This window comes from Galeopterus variegatus, unplaced genomic scaffold (assembly GCF_000696425.1).
Source record: "Galeopterus variegatus unplaced genomic scaffold, G_variegatus-3.0.2 Scaffold586, whole genome shotgun sequence".
Classification (NCBI taxonomy): domain Eukaryota; kingdom Metazoa; phylum Chordata; class Mammalia; order Dermoptera; family Cynocephalidae; genus Galeopterus; species Galeopterus variegatus.
The window spans coordinates 194,317-221,898 of record NW_007726697.1 but is presented as its reverse complement, the minus strand read 5'-3'; the positions used below and the strand labels follow the sequence as shown (position 1 = coordinate 221,898).

At 36.2% G+C, this 27,582-nt stretch overlaps 1 pseudogene; it reads left to right on the top strand.

Moving 5' to 3' along the window:
* The window catches only part of LOC103588555, a 71,267-nt pseudogene extending 46,716 nt beyond the window's left edge, over window positions 1–24,551 (top strand).
* Window positions 24,552–27,582: the final 3,031 nt, after the last annotated feature.

Here is a 27,582-nt window from a genome sequence, read left to right as displayed (position 1 = left end):
CATTTGTTTAGAATTAAGCATTTATCTATTACATAAGCATTCATTGTTGTTTGACTCTGTGTGTGTGTGTGTGTGTGTGTGTGTGTGTTTGAGAGAGAGAGAGAGAGAGAAGCAGGCAAGTGGGGGCATTCTACTTTTGTAGTCGTTCAGAAGCCCAGGTTCCATTTAACTTTCAGACTTAAAGACTTTATGTGTCTTTAAGGTTTTCTAGCATTATTCAGCATGAAGGCAGCAAAAAAAACAAGGATAAAGAAGGTGCCCAGATCACTTCACTTAAATTTGCTTGAGGAGAACTATTTATTTAGTACCAGCTAGATGCAAAAGAGCTAGGGCACAGTTTAGCTTTGTAATCAAAAGAAAAAGAAACGGATTTGATGCTAATCTTGACATTGCCATATCCCTTATCCAAACATAGTAGCAATGATAGACTTCCTATTTGTCAAGCAGAGTCTAATACATCATAGACGATCTATTAATGCTAGATTCTATCCCTACCTTAGTCAAAAGTAATGTTTTCCAAATAGCCTTTGTTATTGTTTCTTCTATTTAAAGTAAATTGAAACCTATGCAAACCATTTCCTTAATGAAAGAAATTAGTGATGACTTGTACTTACTGTAATATTTAGTCCTAGCAAAATGTTAAATTTGTATCCATTCCCTCTTTATTCCTTAATTAATAAAATGTTTTAAATAAATCTTTATCATCAGCTCTTCTAACTCCATTATGTGGCCTACAATGATAACATTCTTACAGCTAGTTCTCCAGGTTATAATTCTGTAATTTTTGCTATTTTGTTATGAAAAAATTTTCTGTTCTTAGGTTACTTTTTTTTTCACGGTTCATAATTATGCTAGCACCTAAGCCTAAACAGCAAAACTGAAAAAAAATTAACTTAGACACTCTCAACCATTTGACTATATTAAATAATTTGAGACACGTTGATATCTGAAGCACTGTTTCTCAAATTGCATGTCTCAAAAAGCCTTTAGTGCATCCAAAAATGAATTTTGTTAGACTTGACAGGCATTTTTATGTAAATAAATAACACAATAGAGTAGAATACAAAATAGCAGAAAATATATCTTATATATTGTAAGGGTAAGAATTGTTACTTGAAACTTTTATTTAGTGATACTTATTTGAGTGTGTGTGTGTGTATTTCTTTTTCTAGATCATCATAAAAATGTTTCAAAACTATTTATATTCTTTGGAAATACATTCTTACATATAAGAAAAGTTCCTGGACACCTTCATTAAAATAGCAATAGAATTCAGTTTAATAATTTTATTGAAAATTGAAATTCAATTGAATTTTAATGGAAATATACCCAATATGTTATATAATGTATTTTCTGGGACTTAAAGTAAATCATAATAACATCAGTTCCAAAAATTTCTATTATTTAGCTTTGTGACTTAGGACAATTTATTTGACCTCACTTCAAGTAAGGAAAAAGTGGATTGCTAATCCTAAAGTTTCATCCAAAACTAATTTTCTAGAATGCCCTGTTTTGTAATATATTAATGCCCTCTGGGGCTGTTGAGCTTCAAAGGCCAACACCTCTAAGATAGATTTTGCAAGTCTTCACTGTCCAATAATATCTCTACCCACACTGTTGGTGCTATCTTATACATGAACTAGGATTGTTTATTCAGAAGACTATTACCAACTTCAGGATCAATTCCTATATTTTAGCTTTTCTTTTTTCAGCTATAATCTTATGAAGAAAACATTCTTTTATTCTGCTATTTGTTGCCCTTGAGATTAAGTATGCATGAAGTAAAATTAGAAACAATATTAGGACCACAGAAATTGTATGTCTTTTACACCCTCCTGCTTTTTGTGATATTATTTTTTTTTGCATTTCAAATACACTGCACATATATATATGTGTGTGTGTGTGTGTGTGTACAGCCCTAATTGTGTATTTTGATTTGTTTTTTACAATGAATTGTCATTAAAATATATCTACATAATTACTAGTTCCATTGCTATTCAGCTATTCATTTCTTCCTTTACTTTTATGTTTCCTTCTGGGATAATCTTGCTTAATTCCAGGGTAAAAAACAAAACAAACAAACAAAAAACAAATACCGTTTATTAGTTTTTCTAGTGATAGTCTGGTAACAATGAAATTTCTCACTTTTGAAAAATATTATTACTTAGTTTACAATTCTAGGTTGGCAGTTATTTTCTTTCAGCACTATGAATATTCTATGCAATTATCATTTGCTTCTATCTTTTTGTGTATTTTTTTGACTAAGTTAAATTTACTATTATTATTTGTATTTACACATATTCATGGGGTACAGAGTTGACTGACAGTATTTGTGTATAGTATGTGATGATCAAATCAATATTATTAGCATGCTCATCATTACAAATCATAATTACTTCCTATCCTCTTCCTCCCCACCCCTTCCCACCTCTAGTAACTAAAGGCTATTTTATCCTTCTGAAAGTTCGTTTTATTATGATCTTTTATTCTTTCTTTCGTCTTAGCTCCCACTTAAGATGGAGGACACGTGGTAATAGTGAAGATATAGAACCAACCTAAATGTCCATCAATGGACAACTGAAAAAGGAAAATTTGGTATATCTACACAATGGAATACTACTCAGCCATAAAAAAGAATAAAAGTCTGCCATTTGCAGCAACATGTACGAGCATGGAGAAAATTATTTCAAGTGAAATAAGCCACGCTTTTTATCTTTTTTGGAAGCCAGCTGACAGTGATATTATTGCTCCTTTGAAATGAATGTGTCATTGTTCCCTGGTCAATCTTTAGATTTTCCCCCTCTCTTTTCTTTTTAGAAGTTTTACTTTGATGTGCCTATGTGGAATTTCTTTACATTTATTCTAGTAAAGTTCATAGTATTTTTTGAATCTGTGGATTGCTGCCTCTCATCATATTTGACGAATTCCTAGTCAATAGCTCTTCAAATATTGCTTCTCCTCCTCATTTTCTTCTAGAAATTCAGTTATGCTATTGTAAACATTTTTATATGTCCCACATGTCTCTTTGCTTTATCCTATATTATTTTTCTCTTGTGTATGTTTCAACCTGAATATTTTCTAATGATTTGTAGTTCATTAGTCTACTCTTCTGTTCAGTCTAATCTGATTTCTAGCCATCTATTCAGTGATTATTTCAGTAATTGTATTTTCAGTTCTAGAATTCCCATCTGATTATTTTTAATAGATTCCAATATTAGAGTGAAAATTTTTTTCTAGTCATTTATTTTCTTAAACAGTTTAATCACCATTATCTTAGTCAGTGGCTGATAACTCCCTGTGTATTCCAGCCATGGGTCTGTTTCTATTGTTTGGTATTTGTTTTCTCTTAGTCTTGTGTCCTGCTATACCTGATATGTTTTTTTAAATATCTGCCATTGTGTATAAAAAATTGTTAGTGTTCTTCATGTGGTTATTGTCCAATGAGGATTCTTTTTCTCCTTTTGCTGGTGTGTGGAGTAAGAAGAGATCCCATCAATTCATTCAGATTCTAAGCTGACCCGAGACTGGTTTTCAGCATTTGCAACACTTGATCTACCTCTGCTTTGCACCTATTCCAAGGCATGGCTCTCCAGGCATCTCCACTGAGAGTCTGGGGTTTTCACCAGGACCCTTGTTGCTTGATTCTCCCTTGTATCCAATTATGCACTGTACTAGGACATAAAGTCAGTTCAGCTTGCCAGCTGTTTCTTAATTGACTTCTTAGCTGCTTTTATAGACCCTAACTCCAATTTTTGTGTGTCTATTTCCAAGAGATTGTCAAAAGCTCTGCTGATGTCATTACCTCTTAAACACTGCCTTCTGTCTATCTTCTTGGCTTAATGCCTGACCCCAATTAAGAATTATCACATAATCCAAGGGCAAAGGCAATGGCAGTATGTCACACTTAACACACACCCACACACCCACACCCACACCCACACACACACACATGCACACACCCCTCCTATTTTCTCAAAATCTTTTCTCCTTAAGCCTTGACTACCTCAGCAGCTCTTCTGTGACTTTAAAGATATTTTTTTAAATCCCATTTTCTGTTTGTGGCAGAAGCATTGGTCTTTTACAAGACCTTCTGTCATATCCAGAAGGAAAATTCCTGTGGTTTTCATTTTCATTTACTTGATTTCATATCAAGAAAAGTATCATTTCATATTTTATTGCCTATTCATGTTCCCACCTCTATAAATTTTCAGTTCACAACTGTATACCATTTTTCCATTAGGTTGTTCAAATTTTTCTTATGAGTTGTAGAACTTATTTAAATATTGGGGGAGAATAATATATTGTGAATTTAACATAACACATATTTTCTCTCTAAGTTGCCTAGGTAATATGCAGAATTTTTTTTATATTTTAATTGTATTATTAGTTGATTAGTTACTTTACAATATCAAATTTATTAGTCTCGACACTCAATAATTTATTCATACCTTAAACTAATTCATTAGGCAGGAGACTCAATTATTTAAATATTAGTCTTCCTTTTATTAAGATAACCATTACGGGCTATAATTTTTCCTCAAAATATTACCTAGTTGCTTTTAAAGTGTTTTAAAGTGTTTCATGTTTAACCATATAAAATTGCCATTTTTGTAGGTCAAAATGATCCAGCAATGATGGCACTGTAGTATATTTAAAATTAGTACTGTGAACATTATCAAATATTTTTCATGTGGTTTATTAATATATCACTTAATACAATAAAATTCACATTTTTTACAGAACAGTTCTGAGTTTAACAATGCACACAATTGTATAACCATCAACTTAATCAGAGTAAAAAATGGCTCTATCACTCCTCCAAAATTCCTGTGCTTATTTATAGTTTAAGCTTTACCAAACCTCCAACCCCTGGCAACTACCCATCTTTATTTTTGTCTTTAAAGAATGTCATGTAATTGTAATCTTATAGTATGCAGCCTTTTGAGTCTGGCTTTTTAAAATTAACATAATGCATTTGAGGATCGTCCATGTTGTCATGTAACTGTTCTCTGAAAGCATCAGAAGACTGCTGGCCTAGACTAAGCAAAAGAGGAGAATTATATGGACTTTACCTATAGGAATTCCATGAGTCCTAAAATATCTTTCTCTAGGGAGAGTGGGTTTTTGCTTCTTCCAAGCGTCTAGTAAAATAATAATTAATAACCATATTAACTATTGACTTGAGCTTACTGTATCATACAGGGAGTGTATATTTGGTTTTTTGTTTGTTTGTTTGTTTGTTTGTTTGTTTTGTGACCGGTAAGGGGATCGTAACCCTTGGCTTGGTGTCACCCGCACCGCGCTCAGCCAGTGAGCGCACCAGCCATCCCTACATAGGATCTGAACCCGCGGCCTCGGCACTCCCAGCGCCGCACTCTCCTGGGTGAGCCACAGGGTTGGCCCCAGGGAGTGTATATTTGAACATTCAAAATTTGTGAGGGTGGAACTTTTGTTAAGCATTCTCAGAGAAATGATTTATTTTCCGCTTGGATCTAAGGCCAACATCAGGCAAGTCTCCCCAAAATAGCCCTTTGCCAGCTGGTAGAATTTACACACATACACACACACTTCTACTGAAGGGGTATTTCTTCAACATTTTATATTTGTGTAGTGTTCTCATTCCAAAGTAACCTCACATGGTGAGACAAATACCCCCAGGGCACCCACAGCACTAGTAATACACTGATCTCTTCTCTTTATGCTTTTTCTTAATCTATTAACTGGGACATTTTAAAAAATTATTTCAAATTTAGCTATAGATTCAAAACTATTTCTAGACTTTTTTCCTTTTAAAAAGGGATTTTTATACCACATAGGTTTCTCTGATCGTGTAAGGGTAATTACATGACGATAAGCGATATTAAATTAACAACTCTTTCTGGATAAGTAGAGAAACCTAGCCTTTGTGGAGAGAAGAATAGAAAAGATGCACAAACTGGAGCATATAAAAAGTTTAGAGTAAATTTAAGCTGACATAATTTTTTTATTTTTTTAAAGATGACCAGTAAGGGGATCTTAACCCTTGACTTGGTGTTGTCAGCACCACGCTGTCCCAAGTGAGCCACGGGCCGGCTCCAGACATAATAATTTCTGGTCTTGTCCCTTTTTGAGTCCCTTACTGTAGCTCTGACTTCAGATTACAGGAAACAGTTCTATGTCCTTATAATGCTCTCCTTTTGCTTAGTCTAGGCCAGTGGCCTTCTGATGCTTTCAAAGAACATTGCTAACACCCATTCTGAGCAGTATTTTCCTGGCTCCCAACTGCAGACATTAGCCACCGTGCTTCCACCTTTTGGTTTTGCCAGTTTTCTGGCTTAGTTCTATATTTCTTTCTTTTCTAAGATATTTGTTTATTTGTTTTTGATTATATATATTTATGGGGTACAGAGCTGACTATCAGTATTTGTGTACAGTGTGATGATCAAATCAGTATTACTAGCATGTTCATCATTAGAAAACTTAATTACTCTTCGTGTCCCTTACTCAATTACTCTGTAATTCCTCTCTTTCTCCCCCTTTCCCACCTCTAGACCCATATCTTCTATCTTTCTTAAGACAAATAAATAGCCTTGGGTAATCTGGCACTTTAGGATCTCAGTTTATTACTTTCTTATTTGCAGGAATCTGTTCTTTCATACAGAACTTCCATCACCTTCACCAATGTCCAAATCTTGGACACTTTGCTACCTATAAAACATTAAATTTAGACATCCCGTACTGTGTTCACACCTGTTTCCCTTTCAGATCTATCACCCAAGTCCTTGCACTAAACTTGATTTTTGTTTTTCTCTTCTCGTTTGTTTACCTTTGTGGCCATCATCATGGTCTTCTTCCTCCTCTTCCTGTTATTCTTCTCCTTCTCCTTCTTGTCAATTTTGTAACCTTCATCATCTTTGTCTTCATCTTCATTCCTTTGATCCCTCTGATTGCTCTTTACCAAATAAAACTTTTTGTCTTCAGTGTTTCCCCTTATGTTAAATGAGCCATCATTTAAGCCATCCTCTGGACAAAATAGTCTAAGTGTTCCCCATTGGCTTCCTGGGTCACTTGCCTGTCAAAGCCACAATCCTAAATTTATACAAATGTCCGTCTTCTCAGGGCCTGCATCCAAGCTGCTGAGAGCTACTGGAGATAATCACATCATCACATTGTTGTCACTAATATTTGTGTTCTTTATACTAAAGTGAGTCCTCCACGCTGCCAAAAATTCCTCCAATTTTATTTTTTTCTTTCATTCATCCTCCAAAATTTTTATTCTAAATAGAGATCTAATATCTGCAGCAATAGTCCAACTGCCTTTGTTCTTCACAAGTACCTCATCTGTGCTTTATAGGGATAAAAGACTTAGAAGAAAACTCGTTCAATATCCTGCCAGCAAACCCGTATTTGTACCCATATCTGATATTCTACTTTAATGGAGTCATGGTTATTCTTTATCTTACACTGTGTGCTATTCTTGTCCACTCCAACAGATGCCATTTTTAAGTGAGGACCCTCTCTCATCAACCTCTTCTTCTCTGTATGCCCATTCCGTCAGTGCTTAAATATGTTCATGTCTGTCTTGAGTGAAAGAATAAAAAGAATGGCATTACTTGAACCTATGTTTCCTTCTCTCTATATTTTTTATGTTTCTCTCTTCCAGACAAATTACTTAAACAATTTACCTACAATCACATTCTTCATCTCTTCAACTACCAATAATTCCTTAACCTTCCATAGTCTGGCTTCAACCATTTCAAGAACATTGCCTTCATCAGGGTCACCAAGGACTTCCTTGTTATTAAACACAATGGATCATTCACTGTTTCATCTTCTTTTAACTATCAGTGATATTTCACATTGTTAATTCTCCCTCTTCCTTTAAATTCTATTTCCTTGGTTTCTATGACAGCACACTCTGACATTCACTTTTCAAACTATTTTGCGGGCCTCTCTTATATCAGCCTATCACTCAAATGAGGATGTTTCTGAATCTCTTCTCTTCATTTTTTAAACAAAGTTCCTGGAAGATTTTATTTATTGTCATGGCCTGAATTATCATTTCTATGGTGATTTATCCCAAATCTATTTCTGAGGTTTAGTATCTCAACTGAAACCTCATATTTATGTCCAGTCACCTCTTTTACATCACTGTTTGGACGCCCAAACTTCACACATCTATAAAAAGAGTCATCATTGCAACACTCCTAAATCCTGGTCCATCTTCTGTGTTTAAAACAACAAGCAGCTCTCTGCCTCACTCTTTAAAATTACCTTCATTTTTGTTTATTTTTCTTTGAACTTAATGTAAGAACAACATTTTCTTTGTTGCTTGGTCCTATTCAGGGCAAACCAGCAAATAGTCAAACATGGAGAACTATCCTTCTTGGTTAATTCAGAATGTTGTTGTCACTGGAGTGCATCAGCAGGAATTTTTGCAATGATTATTTTGAAGACTGAATAAAAGATATGATTCTGGCCATCATAATCTTTGAACATTATTATGAATTGATTCAAACATTGTACTCAATTGTAATACTCATACATTTCAAAAAGCATTTTCTATTTTTTTATAGTAGGATCTTTGAGAAAAATTTTCCCTTAATGTTAGACATAAGTTCCCAGCTCAAACTTTTTCAGAAATGGAAAGAACCGGGTCCTGGACCTCTCTCACTAACCAGTCTGATTTAACAAAACATGAATTGAATGTCATATCAAATTGAGAATCTTGTGTAAATGAAACTGATCTCACCCATTTATTGAACAAAGGAATAATTTATTTGGTCCTCAATAACTTAAATATTAGAGTCAAGTGAGAAATGACTCTCCAAGATTTGGGAGTAACTCCCCAGTCCATTGTTCTCCATGGTTTTGGTTCTGGCTTTTGTTAGTAACTTGATTTCCAGTTATACTCCAGGGATATATCTGCATTGCACTGGAGAGTAGAACATCCATGAGAAGTGAGCAGCAATCTGTCTGCTTCCTACCCAGGAGAATGAAGTAGTTTCAATATATTATTAATGTGGTCCAAATAATATTTTAGTATAAACATATTATTATATATAATAGATAATAATTAATAAATAATACAGTATGCCACACAAAACCACCATAAAACTTTTCCTTCCTTTTTCTTTTTAACTGTTTTTACCCAATTATTTGTTATTAAAAGCATCATCTTCCTAGATCCCTGATATATTTTTTCCCTTGTCACTTGTTTATAAATCTAGTGCATTTCACAATATGTATCTCAATCAGACACCACAATATTCTCTCCTTTCTCTTTATTATTCCATTTTGCTTTCCAAGGAAAAATTGCTATAATTACTTGATATTTTTGCATAAATCCCTTTTCTTGATAAAAATTGATTACGAGAAATGTAAACAGCAGAAAAGGACAAAAAGAAAACCTCGGCCTTGAAACTTCCTGTGTAAGTCAAAATGTGTTTACTAATTTAAGGCACTGAGGAAGAAAGAACATTCAAAATGAGTTGTAGGGAAATCTTTGGTGTTTTTAAGAAGAGGTACAAGTGTCCAGGAATTTAAATCTAGCCAGTAGGTATACAGTTTAGAGGATAACAGCTGTGGAAATGAGGGCTACAGTTGAACTTTTAGAATCATATCTCTGTTTCTCCAGGCAACACTTTCTTTTTAGACATAAGGCTGGGTGAATTCTCTGTTTGAATATTTGACAATGACAAAGTTACTGGGGCAAGAGTAATGCATAAATCTCATTTATACAATACATAATATGCAGTTAAGACTATACTCAAGTATAAACAGGATTTCATTCATCTGTTTCAATTCCCAGACAAACACACACAGCCACATTCAAGAATGTTTATGAGATCAATGCAGTATAATTGGAGATAGTTAGGTTACCCAGGTTTCTTTGGGAATCAGGTAAATAATTCCTCAGGTAGCTATGGTGCTTATTTGGCAGAAGGCTATTTGCAAGTGGCATTGCTTAGTCATGAAGTATCCAAATTAGACATTGTTTTCTTCCAAATTCTCACCCCTTCCTGTAGAGACTGTTTTCAAGTAAGTTCCTATCTCCTACTGACAATTTAAGAAGAGTATTAGGAGATGAGTAATAAAAGATGAGATCCAAGAGGTAACAGAGCCAGAAAATGTGAGGACACTTAGGTCACTATTAGGGCCATGACATTTGTTCTGAATAAAATTGAGAGCCAATACAGAAGTTTTAGAGAAGGGTGACATGGCCTGACATATTTTTAAAGTAGCACATCAGCCACTGTGTCGAGATTAGATGTTCAGTTGATATCACTTTCTTTCCGACTTGAAGAAGGGATACTAGTCAGCCAATTCAGTAATCGAGATGATGGCTTGGACCAATGTGATAGCACTGGAGGTTTGAAAAGTGGTAAGATTCTGGACATATTTTGATAGTCAATAGCATTTTGAGAGTCAATAGCATTAATTCAGTGATTTATGAATAAAAGTATGATGGATTGACTAGATCTACATTGTGATTAAAACAGTCAATGAAGGCTATAAGTATTTGGTGCTAAGAAACTGGAATGATAGAATTGCCATCAAGATTACTGAGGAAGGTTGTAAGCTAAAATGAATTAAAAGGGATGAGAAATTTAGATCTGGTCGTTTAGAGTTTGAGGTATCCCAGGCTTCTAAGTGGTGCAGTTGAATTAAAAGTTGTACATATTAACTAGGATTTTAGGAATTTAGGTCTGATCTGTGAGTTTAGGCATATGAGTAGTATTTAAAGCCATGATGCCAGATGAAATCACAAAGGTAGTATGTTTATAAAGAACGTAAGAGGACTAAAGAAGCACAGAGACCTGGAAGGAGCTAGAGGTGAAACAAAATGTGTGTTTAAGAAACAGTACGGCATCCCAGAATCAACTGCAAAAAGGAACAAGCGATAAATTCTTTAAAATGTTGCCTATTAATGAAATAAGATATGGACTGATAATCAGACATCATACTTGGTAATACTGAGTTATTGCTGACTTTTGTCAAAAACAGTTTTAATGGAATGATACCATGTAAACTTGATTCAAGTAAAATCATGAGAGAGGCAGAGAAGAGAAATTGGACACAGTTGTTAAAGATAATCTTTTCAAGTATTTGATTGCATAAAGAATTTTTTTAAAAAGTAAAGAGCTGGTGAGGAAAGTGGAGTCACTTTTCTCATGCCTCTATTTCAAGTGGTATTTTTTGTTGGAACAACATGATGAAGGTCACTTTCAGAGAAGTTAGGAAAAGAGGGACTCTGCTTTAGATGGACCAGGCATTCCATAGAACACAGTGCAATGGTTCTAGGAGTTGGAGCTTGATAGGAAATAGAAAAAAATATAATTTGGTAACAGATGAAGGATGATGTGGGCTTTTAGGGCTTGTAATATTTTGTTTTGTTTTTTGACAAATTGAGGGAAAAAAACATGATGATATTAATACATGAGGAAACATATATATATATGTTTATATATATAAATATATATATATTCCCCATGATCACACAACTAACAAGTCTAGATCTAGATTTTTAATATATTTTATCTGCAGGACTACACACTTAACTACTGCATGAAACTACCAATAGTTAAATGAGGGTGAGGTTATGGAGAAAAAGGAACCCAACTTCACTGTTAGTGGGACTGCAAAGTGGTACAGACTTTATGGAAAATGGTAAGGAGGTTGCTCAATTACAGATAGAACTACCATACTATTGCACTGCTGGGTATATGCCCAGAGGAATGGAAATCATGTAACAGGAATACCTGTACTCCCATGTTTATTGCAGTGCTATTCGCAATAGCCAAGAGTTGGAACCAGCCCAAATGTCCATCATCACATGAGTGGATAAGGAAAATGTGGTTTATTTACACAATGGAATACTACTCTGTTATAAAGAAAAAAAATGAAATACTACTAAATGAAAGTAAAACAATAATAGTAATAAATAAATCAGGATGAATTTATTTAGGCTTCACACTTTTCTATAAACAGTAATGTTTACCGTTTACCTTCACTGTTGATCTCTCTGCTTTTAACATGCTTTTCTCTGATGTTGATTAACATCATGTATGAGGTCTGATGTAAGTTTACCTCTTAGATTGAGCTTTACAGAAGGTCCAGGGTCATCTGTACATAAATAGAGCCAAGAACTCCTCTTATACATGAATTCTTATCTTACATGTGTTTTAAACAGATACTGCAGTACAGGTCTGCCCACCACTAAGAGAGAAGTCTCACTGAAGTCCCACATTTTCTGTTAATATAATTTCCACAGAAACTCTAGCATTCTCCAGTGAAGCTGCTATCATATTTTCTAACCATCAATGGGAAAAGAATTCCAGGCTGAGGATTCACCATCAGCCCCATGACTCACATTTCTTTCTTGCCCTACATACTTCAATAGAGGATTAGTGAGGTTTTGCTAATCCTTTCTACTGACATCTCAGGATGCTGGTTCTTTCAGAGCTGAGGAGTTTTGAGTTCAGTCTGAGTGCTTCTTTCAGATCACAATCATGAGGATCAGAAATTTTTTAAAAATTTGTTTGGCTTATGAAAAACTCCCTTTTAAAATTTCCAGCGGCAGTTAAAGTTTTTGACAGTATCTCCTTGGCCTTTCACTCACGGTCTTGGAGTTGCATATTTGTGTTGTTGGTGGGAGAGTAAGATTGTAGGAGATGTTGGTAAAGGAAACTGTCTCAGATGCCTGTGCTGAGTGTTCATTCTGAGTGTTCATTATTGAAAGGGCAGTGTAATTTGGTGAGCAAATTAAAAAAATGAAAAAAATTAAGATATACTAAACCATAAGATTTCAGTCAAGAGGACTTCAGGAGAACATAAGTAAATGAAACAGAGACCGCCAAAATGATACAAATCAACAATGAAATAAAACATTGTGGGGTTTTTTTTTGGGGGGGGGGTTTGAGAAGATAGACAAAATAGAAAAACTATTAGCTAGGTTAGCAGAGAGAGAGAGAGAGAGAGAGAGAAAGAGAGAATAGACCCAAATAACAAAAATCAGAAATAAAAGAGGAATCTTTACAACCAATACCCCAGAAATACAAAGAATCACCAGACTCTATTATAAACAACTATATGCCAATGAATATGAATATCTGGAGGAAATGGATAAATTTCTGGATACATACAACTACCGAGACTGAACCAAGAAGAAATAGAAAATTTGAATGGACCAGTAACAAGCAATGAGATTGAAGCAATAATCAACAGTCTCCCAACAATAATCAGCAGCCTCCTAACAAAGTTAAGTCTGGGACCAAATGGCTTTACTGATGAATTCTATCAAACATTTAAAGAGGAATAATTACCATTTCTCTTCAAACTATTCCAACAAATCGAAAAAGATGCCACTCTCTAAAACTCATTCTATGAGGCCAGCATCACCCTGATATCAAAACCATACAAAGATATAACAAAAAAAGAAAACTACAGGCCAATACCCTGGATGAACATAGATGCAAAAATTCTCATCAAAATCTTAGCAATCAGAGTACAGCAACACAAAATAATTACACAACATGATCAATTGGGATTCATCCCAGGGATGCAAGGATGGTTCAATATATGGAAATCAATAAATATGATACACCACATCAACAAAATCAAGGACAAATACCATATGATTACCTGAATAGATGAAGAAAAGGTATTTGACAAAATTCAACATTTCTTCATGATAAGGCCCTGAGCAAATTAGGCATAAAAGGAAGGCATCTCAACACAATAAAAGCCATCTACAACAAGCCCACTGCCAATATCACCCTGAAAATGGGAACAAGACAAGTATGCCCACTCTCATCACTCCTATTTAACATACCACTGAAAGTACTAGCCAGAGCAATAAGGCAAGGGAAAGAAATAAAGGCATCTGTAGTGGAAAGGATGAAGTCAAATTATTCCTGTTTGCAGATGATATGCCTGTACATACAAAATCCTAAAGACTCTACCAAAAAACTCTTAGAGCTGATTAATAATTTTAGCAATGTTGCAGAATACAAAATCAGCTCCCCCAAATCAGTAGCATTTTAATACTCCAATAATGATCTAGCAGAAATTTACAGACCATTTACAATAGTCACACAAAAAATAAAATACCTAGGAATCAATTAACCAAGGAGGTGAAATATCTCTACTATGAGAACTACAAAACACAACTGAAAAAAATGAAAGAAGACACAAAAAGATGGAAAGACATCCCATGCTCTTGGATTGGAAGAATTAACATTGTGAAAATGTCCATACTACCAAAAGTGATCTACAGATTCAATGCAATCTCCATAAAAATACCACTGACATTCTTCACAGAAATAGAAAAAATAATCTTAATATTCATATGGAACAACAAAAGACCACAAACAGCCAAATCAATTCCAAGTAAAACAAATAAAGCCAGAGACATAACACTATCCAATTTCAAATTATACTACAAAGCTATTGTTACCAAAACAGCATTGTACTGGCATAAAAGTAGATACTTGGACCAATGGAACAGAATGGAAAACTCAGAAATCAGTGCATATACTTACAGACAACTAATATTTGACAAAGGCAACAAGAATATACATTGTGGAAAAGATTGCCTCTTCAATAAATGGTATTGGGAAAACTGGATATCTATGTGCAGAAGAATGAAAGTAGACATGTACCTCTCACCATATACCCAAATCAACACAAAATGGATTAAAGACTTATGTATAAGACCCAAAACTATAAAGTTACTAAAATAAAACATAGGGGAAACACTTTAGAAAGTAGGACTGGGAAAAGACTTTATGAATAACACCCCCAAAGCACAAGCAAAAGAAGGAAAAAGAAATAAATGGGATTTTGTCAAACTAAAAGGCTTCTGCACGTCAAAGGAAACAATCAACAGAACAGAAAGACAACCTACAGAATGGAAGAAAATATTTGCAAACTCTACATCAAACAAGGGATTAATATCCAGAATATATAAGGAATTCCAAGAACTTCACAGTAAAAAAAACAAATAATCCAATCAAAAACTGGGCAAAGGAGCTGAATAGACATTTTTCAAAGGAAGACATGCAAATGGCCAACAGTTATATGAAAAAAAATGCTAAATATCACTAAAAATCAGGGAAATGCAAATCAAACACACACTGAGATATCATCAATTAGACTGGCCACCACTAAAAATACCAAGAATAACAAATGCTGGCAAGGATGTGAAGAGAAAGGGGAACTCTCATACACTGTTGGTAGGACTGTTTTTATAGATATTAACTTCTTTGTCATTTTATCATCTATTTGAGATAAGTTATAGCCACTTGAATGCCATTTGACTAAAATATTGCAATCCTAGTCATATACATCCAATATTTCTTTTTAATTTCACTTGCTTATTATTGACACATTTTTCACCATCTATTTATGAGACAATCTCAATGTCAACATCAATACACCATTTGTAGGACAGCTCTGAGGTAATATGATACTTCTTGTCATAACAAATTACTATTTATGTTATCCACTATGATGTAGAATATGGGCCTTCAGCTCTTTTCTACTTACAGAAAATATATTTTGTTAATATCACACAAAGTTATGATACATTGCAGAATAAGTAAATTTACTTGGCTACCAGTTTCAAGTGACAAGTTCAATTAAGAACGTTTATTCTTAGAGTACGTCATATTTGTCACTAAATCTGTCTCCTTCCAAACTAATATTCCTTGTAAAATCTTATCAACAGAAGGAGATTCATCCAGTTTTGCATAAGGCTATTACAAAGATAAAGTATTTTTTTTTATTCTTTGCTTATTAACTTATGACAGAATATATTTAACAAATTTACTGTGATTATATAATTATAGATTGACAAGGAATCATAATAGAAAATAGATAAAATGTCCTCTAATAACAACTGATACAAATCATATAAAATATTTGGCACACTGTGATATTATGAAAGTTTATTCATAGAAGAAATTAAATTAATTTAAAAATATTAACTTGCAGAATAACATAGTGGTGAATACAACTTTTTATGCAATTTTGCTTCCAAATTAATTTTCTGTCTCATCTACTGAAGAAATGACACATGAAAACAGTTCCTAATTTTTGCGTGACCATATTACACAGAGAGTGCACATTCAGAGCTGGCTTCACTGATGTTACTCCAAGGTTAAGTTTATCTGTAACCCAGGAGATAAAAGAAAAAATGTAGCATAAATGATGGGTCTCACTTTTCCTTGAATAATGAGCACTTAACCCAGTGAACTTAATTAATCTATATTCTCAGCTCAGAAGTCATGCTTTCTGGAGACAGTTCAGAAACTTACATCAATTACAATCTTCTTTGAATTTGAATTTAGTGTTATATTGCTTTCTTTTTCCCTGTACATTTTTTCCCAAAATGTATTCTAATTTTCTTTGTAGTATAAGATAAAATTTATTTTTCATCTAGCTATTTACTAGCAAGAAAAATAAACCTGAGATAATAGCACTAAAACTGTCATTTCATTACTTGCATTTTTACATTCTTGCAACATTGATGAATTATTGTGAACATTCCTAAGATCAAAAAATTTTTATTCAAAATATTTTAACATTTATTTGTACATATGCATGGGATATAGTATGTTGTTTCACTACATGCATAGACTATTCAATCATTCACTTAGGGTAGATAGCATAGTTTTGTACCCATTAGTCCACCACCTTTCCTCCTCTTTGCTGCATCTCCCCTCCAATGCTGAGCCTCCTGTAACCATCATTCCACTCTCTATCTACATGAGAAATGATTTTTTGTACCTTAATTTTGTAGCATATTTATTTCTCATTCCCTTAAAATTCTTTATTTTCAAGGTATGATGTTGTACTGTTTATTTGTATACTGTAAACCTAAACAAGCTAATAAAACATCTTGAATTAAAAAAATAATTGTATGACTTCTTCAAATTTAAACCATTCAAACTGTCAATTAGGATTTGCTTTTATTACAAAAGGGAATGCATAAAAAATGTATCCACATAAAAAATCTAAGCCACTTTCATAGTAAATTATGTTTAATATCTTTTTTCAAAAATAAACATCAATTCTTAAATCATTTCTCCAAATATTTATATGTTTTCAAAATATTTTTTTCCAGGAGATTATCTGTAGAGTTTCTTTTTCTAGGCTGTGTCATATAGGAAAACTGACAATAATACTTTATAAAAGGAAAAAATCACTAAGTAAGCTCAAATCCGCAGGGACACTGAAGAGAATTGATTGAAGTAAATAAAAAGGACTGTGGTCTTACAAGTAGAAAAACATGCAGGAAACCTACGGAAGGGAAAATGTATCCAACTATCTTTAAGTTTTCCTGTAACACTATCATGTACAAGGTTAGTTGTACCCTATTGCCACTGTACTGAATTTAATATTTCTAAACTTTCTCATAACAAAATGATTTATTTATATCTCCTTGTGTGTAAACAATGTGAGGGTTTTTTTTTTTTGGTTTGGGTTTTTTTTTTTTTTATCAAGAAACACCCTTTGAGAACACCTCTGAGCAATGCATTATTAATTTTCAATATTACACTAATTTTCAGCAAAGCAAGGATGCATAGGCCTTGGCCAATTCATTTATACCTCCTTGGGTGTAAGCAATGTGAGGTTTTGGTTTCTTCCTTGACTTGAGGAACACCCACTGAGAATACTTCTGAGCACTGTATTATATTAATTTTCAATAAAGCAAGGATGCATAAAATTAGGCCAATTCATTTTCTGTACGCTAATTCTCACCTGTTTAAAAAAAGTTTCCAGAAAGCTTTAGGGAATCTAAAGAGTACATATGTAACAAGGAATTATAAATTTGTAGGCCTTTTTGGTGGGAGATTTTTTTCAAGGGAAGAAGCAGAATGTAGTTGTTGAGTAGCTCAGGGACAGAGCATAACTCCATTTAGCATGGTTATTATCAAAGTGTGACCCTCACCAGATGGCATCAAAATTACTCTTTTTCTCCCTTGGTTCATCGTTCTTTTCCTTGAAATTTCTTTTCCTTCCCCTGCCATCTGTGTGGTAAGATGTCTTGCCACATGTGTAGTAAAGCCAAGTCTGTGTGCCTGGGTCTGCTTATCTGCTTAGCGTACTTGATTGAGTGTTACGAATCACTTAGGTCTGCCCAGGGACAAAGCTGAATGGCTTCAATGGATCCCCTTTATGGCCAAGCCCAATCAAGAAACTTCAATGGCCTTTGAAACATAAAAGTCCTTAGTTTTTCTACATTTCTGCACACACACACACAAAAAAAACTTAATAAGAATGGGCTGTGGAATGAGTGAGCTAGGGATGTCAGGTCCTGACCAAGTATTATGCTTTCAAAAATAACCTGCAGGAACTTAGAAACTGCCTTAGTCTGCTCAGGTTGCCATTATAAAATAACACAGATTGAGTGACTTGAATTGAAATTTATTTTCTTATACTTCTGGAAGCTGGCAGTTCAAGATCAGGGTGCCAATATGGTCAGATTCTGGTGAGGGTTCTCTTTCTGGCTTGAAAATGTCTGGCTACCTTCTGGGCAATGTTTTCAATTATCTTTTCTGGTGTCTCTTCTTGTAAGAATACTAATCATATAGGAGCAGGGACCCACTCTTATGACCTTATTTAACCTTAATAACTTTTGTAATGGCAGCCATAATGGGAACCAGGACTTCAACATATAAATATTGTGGGGACACAAACATTTAGTCCATAATAAGCCCTATTGTATTTGTGACAGGAGGAGAAAGAGAAGTATACAAAATGCTTTCGAAATCCTACCACTTCTTTAGAAATAAAACAGAAATACACCTAGTTTAGTATAATCATATACATCTTCAGTCCATGTTCCATTGAATAAAAATGAGAAAAGACTAAAGGAGAAAAGGGACAAGTGGAAAAATTATGGTCACACCCAATTAATTAGTTTATTGCCTGTATGGCTAAATATACACTTAAAAGAAAATCAGAACTGAAAATTTATGTGATCTCATCTTTCTGACTTACGTGAACAAATCTTAACAATGGACTGTTTTCTAAATATTTACAGTCTACTTCCAGACTGAACTGCAAATTTCTGCTTAAGCTTTTCTCAGGCTGCTGAAAATTTGAATTTCTGTCACAGCTGCCAAGGAAAGCCAAAGCCTGAACAGACCAAATCAACACTGTCAGTTCACTGTGTCCATGTTATGAGGAATTAGTCCTAATGAGGAATGACTTCATGAAGGAGGGGACCCAAATGGGTGAGGAGACAGCTCATGAGTGCTCTCCTGGAAAGGGAGCTTCATGCTGAGTTGGGTATAAAGTAGGATTTTTAAAAATCAAATATGGAATAGGATATAAAGTATAAGAGTGCAGAAGGTCCTTGACATTTATTGAAAGAAGATCATATTTAATCCAAATGATAACAGTTTGTCATTGATGGAATTTCCAGAAGAAAAATAATTGGTCCTAAACAATGAGCATACAAAATAGTTTTGAATAGAGTTAAGGGCAATCTATAGACAGACAAGGGGAATTTCGAGAGCTAATTATGTGAAGGTAAGCGCTTTACTGACGATAAGAAAAGGAGGGGTAAAGTTAAGATACACGAAACAAACAATGAGATTTAGAAAATAAAATAGGCTTAAATTGAAATTAGTAAAGTGGTAAACTAATGACAATATTGATAATAAGGACAAAATTAGGCAGTGAAGAAGTTTTAGGAAGAAAGATAAGGAGATGCATACATTGTCCATTGAATTTGAGGCACTAGAGGAAAGGTTTAGAAAACATGTTACATAAAAACAAACCAGTTTTACCTTGAATTTATTAGCACAGAAATCCTGTGATATATTGGTATTGCTAACATATATTTTCTTTATGAACTTAGAAATCAGTTTTTATTTATTTGAGTAATTTATTGCAGACATGTTATTTCAGGTTATTCTAGGTTAAATTATTTGAATGGTTTTATACATTCAGGAATCTGCTACAATTTCTCCCTGATAGAACCTACTAATATTAACTATAGCTCAATAGAAAACAGACCATAGAAATTATTCAGCAGTTGCTCTTCACATATAATCTGTGACATTCCAAGTACTGTAATTTTTATGATACAAATCTACCTTAGAATATTAATATCAAGTTAGAGTATTAGAATGTGAACAATTTGCTTTCCCTCATTTGAAAGAGTAAATCACTTCTATGTGTTTCCTTTGTAGATCTTCTTTGGTAATGGTCTTTTTACCAGAATTTGTCTTCCTACTATGTGACAGATTTCCTTATGCCCTTATGTTCAAGCTGTCCTGGGATATTTCCCTTAAGTAAGACACTATTGTGTAAGTACGCCAATGGTATTTCAATTTGATGTTAATGTGAATTCACTGCTAGGATTAAAATGTATCTAGGATATGTCTGGAAAGTTTGTATAGATTAATTAAAGTTTCAGAAGAATGGGACTTCTCATCCTAAAGATGAGGGAGTCTGGAAGATAATGTTGGCCCAGTAAGAAGGCTTGAATCATATCTGGGAAGGCAAAATCTCATACACACACACACACACACACACACACACACACACACTTATATATGTATGCGTGTGTATGTATATGTGTGTATGTGTGTATATATATATATATATATATATATATATATGCCCTTTGTATTCTGAGACCTTGAAAATTCACCTCTGCAGCACTCCTCACAATAATTTAGCCTTGAGACATCCTTAGGATAATGACAAGGTATTATCCTTTAAGCAGAAAAACAGAATGCATATTCTTCCAGGTAATTATCTAAACACTTCAGTATGTATATTAAACAAACAATTTTAAAATTTTTTTATTGAAACATACTGATTGTACACACTTATAGGGTACAGAATTGGATTTTAATACACATGTACAATGTTTGTTGATAAATTCAAAGTAATTAACCTATTCATGTTGCAATACTCAATCATGTCTTTGTGAGGTGCACGTTTGAGCTCCTGTCTTCTTGTTACTTGGTTACATGGAGTAAAACATTACTGATAAGAAATTTCTGTGTCAACTGTACATCAATGGGATTTATTTTTCCTCTCTTGCTGTATTTTGTGTCCATTAATATGCCTTTCACTATCCTTCCTCTCCACCTTCCCGCCTCTAGTAACCATAGCTCTTCTTACTCCTTTCAACAGTTCAACTTATAATTGTTTATTTGTTTTTGTTTGTTTGCTTCCTTGTTTTTTTTTATTATCTTTTTTTAGCTCCCACGTATGAGTGAGAACTTGGGTATTTTTCTTTCTGTGCCTGGATTATTACTTCGCATAACATAATTTTCTCTTAAGTTCATCCATGTTGCTACAAATGGCAGAATTTCATTCTTTTTTTATGGCTGAGTAGGTAGTATTCCATTGTGTATATATTCCACATTTTCTTTATCCAATCATCTGTTGATAGACATTTATGTTAGTTCCACATGTTGGCTATTGTGAACACAGATGCAATCAACATGAGGGTACAGGTATCTCTTCAACATGATGATTTCCATTCCTTTGGTTATATAACCAGTAGTGGAATTGCTGGGTCATATGTTAGTTCTATCTGTACTTGTTTGAGAAACCTCCATAACTATTTTCCATAATTGCTGCACTAATTTGCAATTCCACCAACAATGTATAAGTGTTCCCCTCTCTCCATCTTTGCCAGCATTTGTAATTTTCTGTCTTTCTGATAACAGCCAGTCTAAATTAGGTGAGATGGTTTCCCAATATGGTTAGATTTGCATTTCCCTGATGATTAGTGATATTGAGCATTTTTTCACGTACCAGTTGACCAATTGTCTGTCTTCTTTTGAGAAATGTCTATTGAGCTCTCTTGCTCAATTTATGAATGAAGTTATTTGGTTTTCTACTATTGAGTTGATTGAGTTCCTTGTACAGAAGAGGGTACATATTTGCATTCCAAAAGGGAGAAATAGGCCAAAAGAAAGGGGTAACAGGTCCTAAGCAAGTCCAAAACTCAGTAGAGCAGGAATTAAACCTCAAAGCTGGCGAATTATGAACCTTGACTCCATATTTGACATTCTCTGCATGCTGGTGTGGGGATTGGGTCCCCAAGTCCTCAAACAGCTCCACTTCTATGGCTTTCCTGATCCAAGGCAATGCTTCAGCTCTCCCAGGCTGGCATTGCACACTGGTATCTCTATGGATCTTGGGTCTCCATGGCAGTCTCGCCCTCACTGTTCCACTAGGCATGACACTGGTGGGTTTCTCTGCTACAACTCTGACCCCATGCTTCCACTTGGCATTGCTTGAGTGAAGGCTGTCTGCAGTGATTTCACCCCTGTGACAGGTCTTTTTCTTACATCCTTTGAAATCAGGGTGGAAGCTCCCAAACCTGCACAGCTCTGGCATTCTGCAGCCTGCAGACCTACCACCACATGGATGCTACCAGCTCTTCCAAAATGTATTTTCTAAAGCTGTGAGTCCAGCTTGGTTAGAAATGACTAGACAGCTCTGTGGTTTAAAAGTAAGCAGCTGCTGGTCCCATGACTTCTGGTTGACAGTCCCTTGTCTGATACATTTGGGGCCAGATACGTTTCAGATTTCAGAACTTTTCAGAGCCTTAGACAGATACTTTATGGCTGCTGCTGTATTTTACATAACATCAAGTGGGGTCTGGGGTAGCACCCAGTAATCACAAGCTAATATTTCTGCAACAAAACGTGAATGTTCACACCCAGTGGGGACAAACTGGGACTCTAAATAACTTCAGGGCAGTACAGGTTTTGCTGCCAAATGAATTAAAATAACCTTCTGGTTTCCAGAGCTTTTAATGGTTTGGGTGAGATGACTAGGGATCAGTATCATGATGGTCTTGACTGGAGGGAGACCCATGAAACACTGGGTAATGTGTATAGGATAATCTCAGTTTAGGTGACTAGGGGAGAGAGGGCCCTGCTCCCCTCCAGAGTTTTGTGTTTTTTGTTGGGATATAGAGAAACTGGGGAGGGACCTGTGTTAAATAGTCCCCACTGGCTCCCACGAGGGTAGGATAAAAGAGAGCAGGGGAATGGCTGACTTTTCATGAACTCCTGCACTGTTTGGCTTCTTACAATGAGTGTGTGTTACTTTTTTAACTGTAAGGTGAAGAGGAAGATGTGGCCCTCAATGTGGCTGGTACTTGCTTCCTTTGTGCGAAGAGAGTTTGGAGATTTTTCTTGATTTGATCAGAGGCTTTTTGTGCCATTGTTCCCTTCCCCCTGATTGCTGGCAGCCAGGCCCACTGGACCTTGAGCGGCTACTAAATTAATCCAGCTACATGTTTTCATTCTGCACTGACACTCTGGGTGCTGGGAGAGAGTCCTGTAGGCCACAGCGTGTTTTGACCGCATGTTTAGACGGGAGGGGCCTGCCGGAATTTGCATTCCCTCATTCAGAAGATAAAGGGATCTTCTATTAAGATCAGCAAAATCCATTTTCTTTTTTTTTTTTTTATGTGACCGGTAAGGGGATTGTAACCCTTGGCTTGGTGTTGCCCACACCACGCTCAGCCAGTGAGCGCACTGGCCATCCCTATACAGGATCCGAACCCGCGGCGGGAGCACCGCTGCACTCCCAGCGCCACACTCTCCCGAGTGAGCCACAGGGTTGGCCCAGCAAAATCCATTTTTAACTGAGTTTGAAGATCACCCCGTGCTTGGGTTTCTCCCAAGGATGCTGGGGAGCAACTGTGAGTCCACGGCATTTGGAAAAGGCTATATTGTGTCTCTGAGCACTTCACAGGGATTCTGGAGACCCCACTACTGGTGGCTCCCCATCTGGTGGCCTCAGGCCAGCTACTTAACTTCTGTGTTTCCTGGTGATTAGAAAGAGGGGATGGATGAGATTTACTCATTAGTTAGTTATTTATTGCACCTTGATCCATGTGAGTAAGAAGGAGGGCCTGGTGTGAGCCTGGCTGCTGGGGGCTTCCACAGACAAAGGCGATGTTCTGACCTTCCTGGACTGTCACTGTGAGTGCCACAAGGGGTGGCTGGAGCCACTGCTACAGAGGATCCATGAGGAGGAGTTGGCAATCCTGTGCCCAGTGACTGATCTGATCCACTGGAACACCTTGGAGTACCTGGGCATGCCGGGGAGCCCCAGATTTATTGTTTTGACAGGAGGCTGGTGTTCACTTGGCACGAGGTTCCTGAGAGGGAGAGACTGCGGATGCGATCCCCCATGGATGTCATCAGGTCTCCAATGATGGCTGGTGGGCTGTTTGTTGTGAGTAAGAAATATTCTGAATATCTAAGGTCTTATGATACAGGAATGGAAGTTTGGGGAAAAGGAAACCTCAAATTCTCCCTTCGGATCTGGCAGTGATGTGGGACTCTGGAAACAAACCCTTGTTCCCATGTTGGCCACTTTTTTCCCAAGTAGGCTCTCTACTCCGGCAACAAATCTCTGGCCAACAGCCTCCATGCAGCAAAGTGTGGATGGGTGAATTTAAAAAGCTCTGCTACCATCGCAACCCCTGCACCTGCTTGCTCCAGAACAAAGGATTGAAAGAATGCTGCTTTGCCAATAACCCTCCTGACGAAAACCAAATTGCAGGATAACAGGTCCTTCTGTACTACTTCCACGGCATGGGCCAGAAAAAGTTTTTTGAGTACATGTCACAGAGTGAAATACACTATAACTTCCACCAGCCAGAGGCCTGCCTAGCTGGGGAAGCAGCAGTGGATATACTCATCATGCATTTATAGAAAGAAAGTGCCCCAGAAAATCACAAGTTCATCCTGCAGGAGGATGGTTCTTTATTTCACATACAGTCCGAGAAATGTGTCCAGACTGTGAAGAAGGAGTTTAGCCACAGTTTCCTTCCCCTCCTAGGAGGCTGCACCAACTCAGATCAGCAGAGATGGTTCTTCAAAGAACGCATGTGATGAAGTGTCACTGTACCAACGAGCCCTCAGAGGAGACTGTGGGCCGTGGACTCTGTGCCCGATAGAGACTTAGCGAAGTGCCCACCTTAAACCACCAGAACCCACCATAAACTTGGCTGCTCTACCCTTACAAGGAAATCATTTCACCATCTGTGAAAGTGATGTTCAATTTATTAAAAATGTAAATAAGCTTTGTACTGATTTTGAAAACTTCAGAAATGTCCCAAAATACTCTATTTTCAAAGGATAATCATAAAATATTAATTCTTGGTATGGGGAGAATTAAAATCTTATAATATTTTTCTATCAAAATGTATAATCTACTGTTGTGCCTTTTATTCCCCCGGCAAAAGGTAAATATTTTATTTTTGTATTTACAAGCATTCCCAGGTATGAAGATGTTTGCACAGGTGGAAATTAGACTCAAGCCATGTACTTTGCATAAACTGATAATACCTCAAGTGTTAGGTTAGATTTTTCTCAGTGTAGAAATGTGGACATTAGGAACATTGTATTGATTCCTTCAGGTCATTCAGATATTCTGGATTTATTTAATAAAGAATGCTTTCTGTTATGTGTTGCTACTACAGTCAAAACTCCATAATGTTCATGTTAGCCAAAGAGAACTAACCGAAGCTGAAATCTCGAAGTAACAATTTGATTTACCAGGCTAATACATGGGTACTTCAAAATGTTCCTGGAAAAAATGAATTAAAAGGTAATATGATTCCTTCCATGAACTTTTGAAAACCCCTCGTCTAAGCTTGAGTGTGGACTTCTGACAATGCCCAGCTGTGGTGTGGCTGGTTGTTTTTAGTAATTACCACTATGAGTTAAAACACGTTTATATAATTTAAAATTTTTATCACACAATAGTGTCAGGGAGAAAGTTAATGTTCTATATGAAATTCATTTTTCAAATTTGTTCATTAATAATATCTGGTCATTTCAGTCAATGTTAGGTTTTGTGTCCTCTTCTCTCCTAATACTTGAGAAGTTTTTAGCTATTATTTCATTAAATAAGTTTTCAGCGACTTTTCCTTTTTCTTCCCATTCTGGTACACCCATAGTATGGATGTCTGTAGACTTGAGGTTGTCTAATAGATCTCATAGGGTTTTTTCATTTTTTTAAAATTCTTTTTTCTTTCTTTTGCTTTTTTCTTTTTTTGATCCAATTGGATTACTTCAAAAAGTCTGTCTTTTACTTCAGAAATTCTTTCTTCTGCTTGTTCTAATCTGTTGCTTAAACTCTTGGTCTGTATTTTTTATTTCATTGAATGAATTCTTCAGTTCCCGGATTTTTTCTTGGTTCTTTTTTATGGTTTCTATCTCTTTATTGAACTTCTTATACATGTCCAAGATTTTTTTTTTATTACTTTATTGTGATGTCTGTCTATTTTTTCTTGTATCACGGTGAGTTACCTTAAGATTGTGATCTGGGATTTCTCTTCAGGCATTACACTGGTTTCCCATTGTTTGAGGTCTGGTATTGGAGAATTATTGTTTTCTTTTTGGGGAGCCATTCTTTAATGTTTTGTCATGTTTCTTGTATCTTTGCATTGATGTCTGGGCATCTGGTGGTATAGTCACCTCTTTTAATTTTTGCAGTAGTTTTTGAAGAGAGATACTCACACCTGTAGAAGTATTTATATTGATAGTTGGGGTTGTGCATCATAGGTTTGCTTCTGCATGAATGCAGTAGTAAGTGCTGGCTTGTTCCTCACACCCTCTTAGCTGGTACAGGCAGTCCCACTGAGGTGGGACTTTGAGCTCCCAGGGTAGGTAGGTATGGATCTAGGCAGCTTGCACATCCCTGCATGCTCTCCACTGGGGTAGGCAGGTTTACTGTATTCAGGCGGGACTCTGAGCTCCTGGGGAGGGAGGGTATGGATCCAGGCAATCAGTACAAGGGACCGGCACAATCCTTGCTTGCTGTCCACAGTGGCAGGGAGGGGAGTGGGTGTTGAGTCATGTGGGTCTCTGAATGCCCAGGGGGTAAAGGGAGTGTGAATCCAGGTGGCCAGCACACTCCCTGCACTCTCCACTGCTGCAGTTTGGTCTGCTGTGACAGGCAGGACACTGAGCTCTCAGGAAAGGAGGGCATGGATCCAGGCAACTGGGGCACAGGACCGACACAGCCCCTCATCACTGTCTTCTGGGGCAGGGTATGGTGGCACTGAGTCAAGTGGGGCTCTGAACTCCCTTGGGTGAAAGAGGGCATGGATCCAGGTAGGTGCTGTGTTTGCACCCCCACTCTCTGCTGTGGTGGGGAGGGCCACTGGATAGCAGGACTCTTAGCTTTCTTTGCTCTTATCCCAAAATGGCGATATTCAGTGGCTGACCAGGACCAAGTGGGGAGACTCAGCATGTCCTTTCCCTTTGGAAACGTACAGTTGTGTGGGCTCATAGCTGCTCCGTATGCTAAGCTCACTGTTCACAGGGCTGCAAGGCTACTTTGCAGCCTGATATGCAGGCTTCTGTGGTGGGAGCACCAGCTACCAACCCCCCTGCCTACCTTGTCCCAGCAGTTCAGGGTCTCTTTGGTCTCCACTCTGGTCTTGGTTGGGTGTTTCCCCTATATATATATTTTTTATGCTGATGTCTTGAGTAGATCTTGGTTTCCTCACTGTCTTGCTGGATTCTATCATTTCATTTCAGACACTTTTGACTATTTGTTGCTTTGGACTTTTTTGCATTAGAGGTG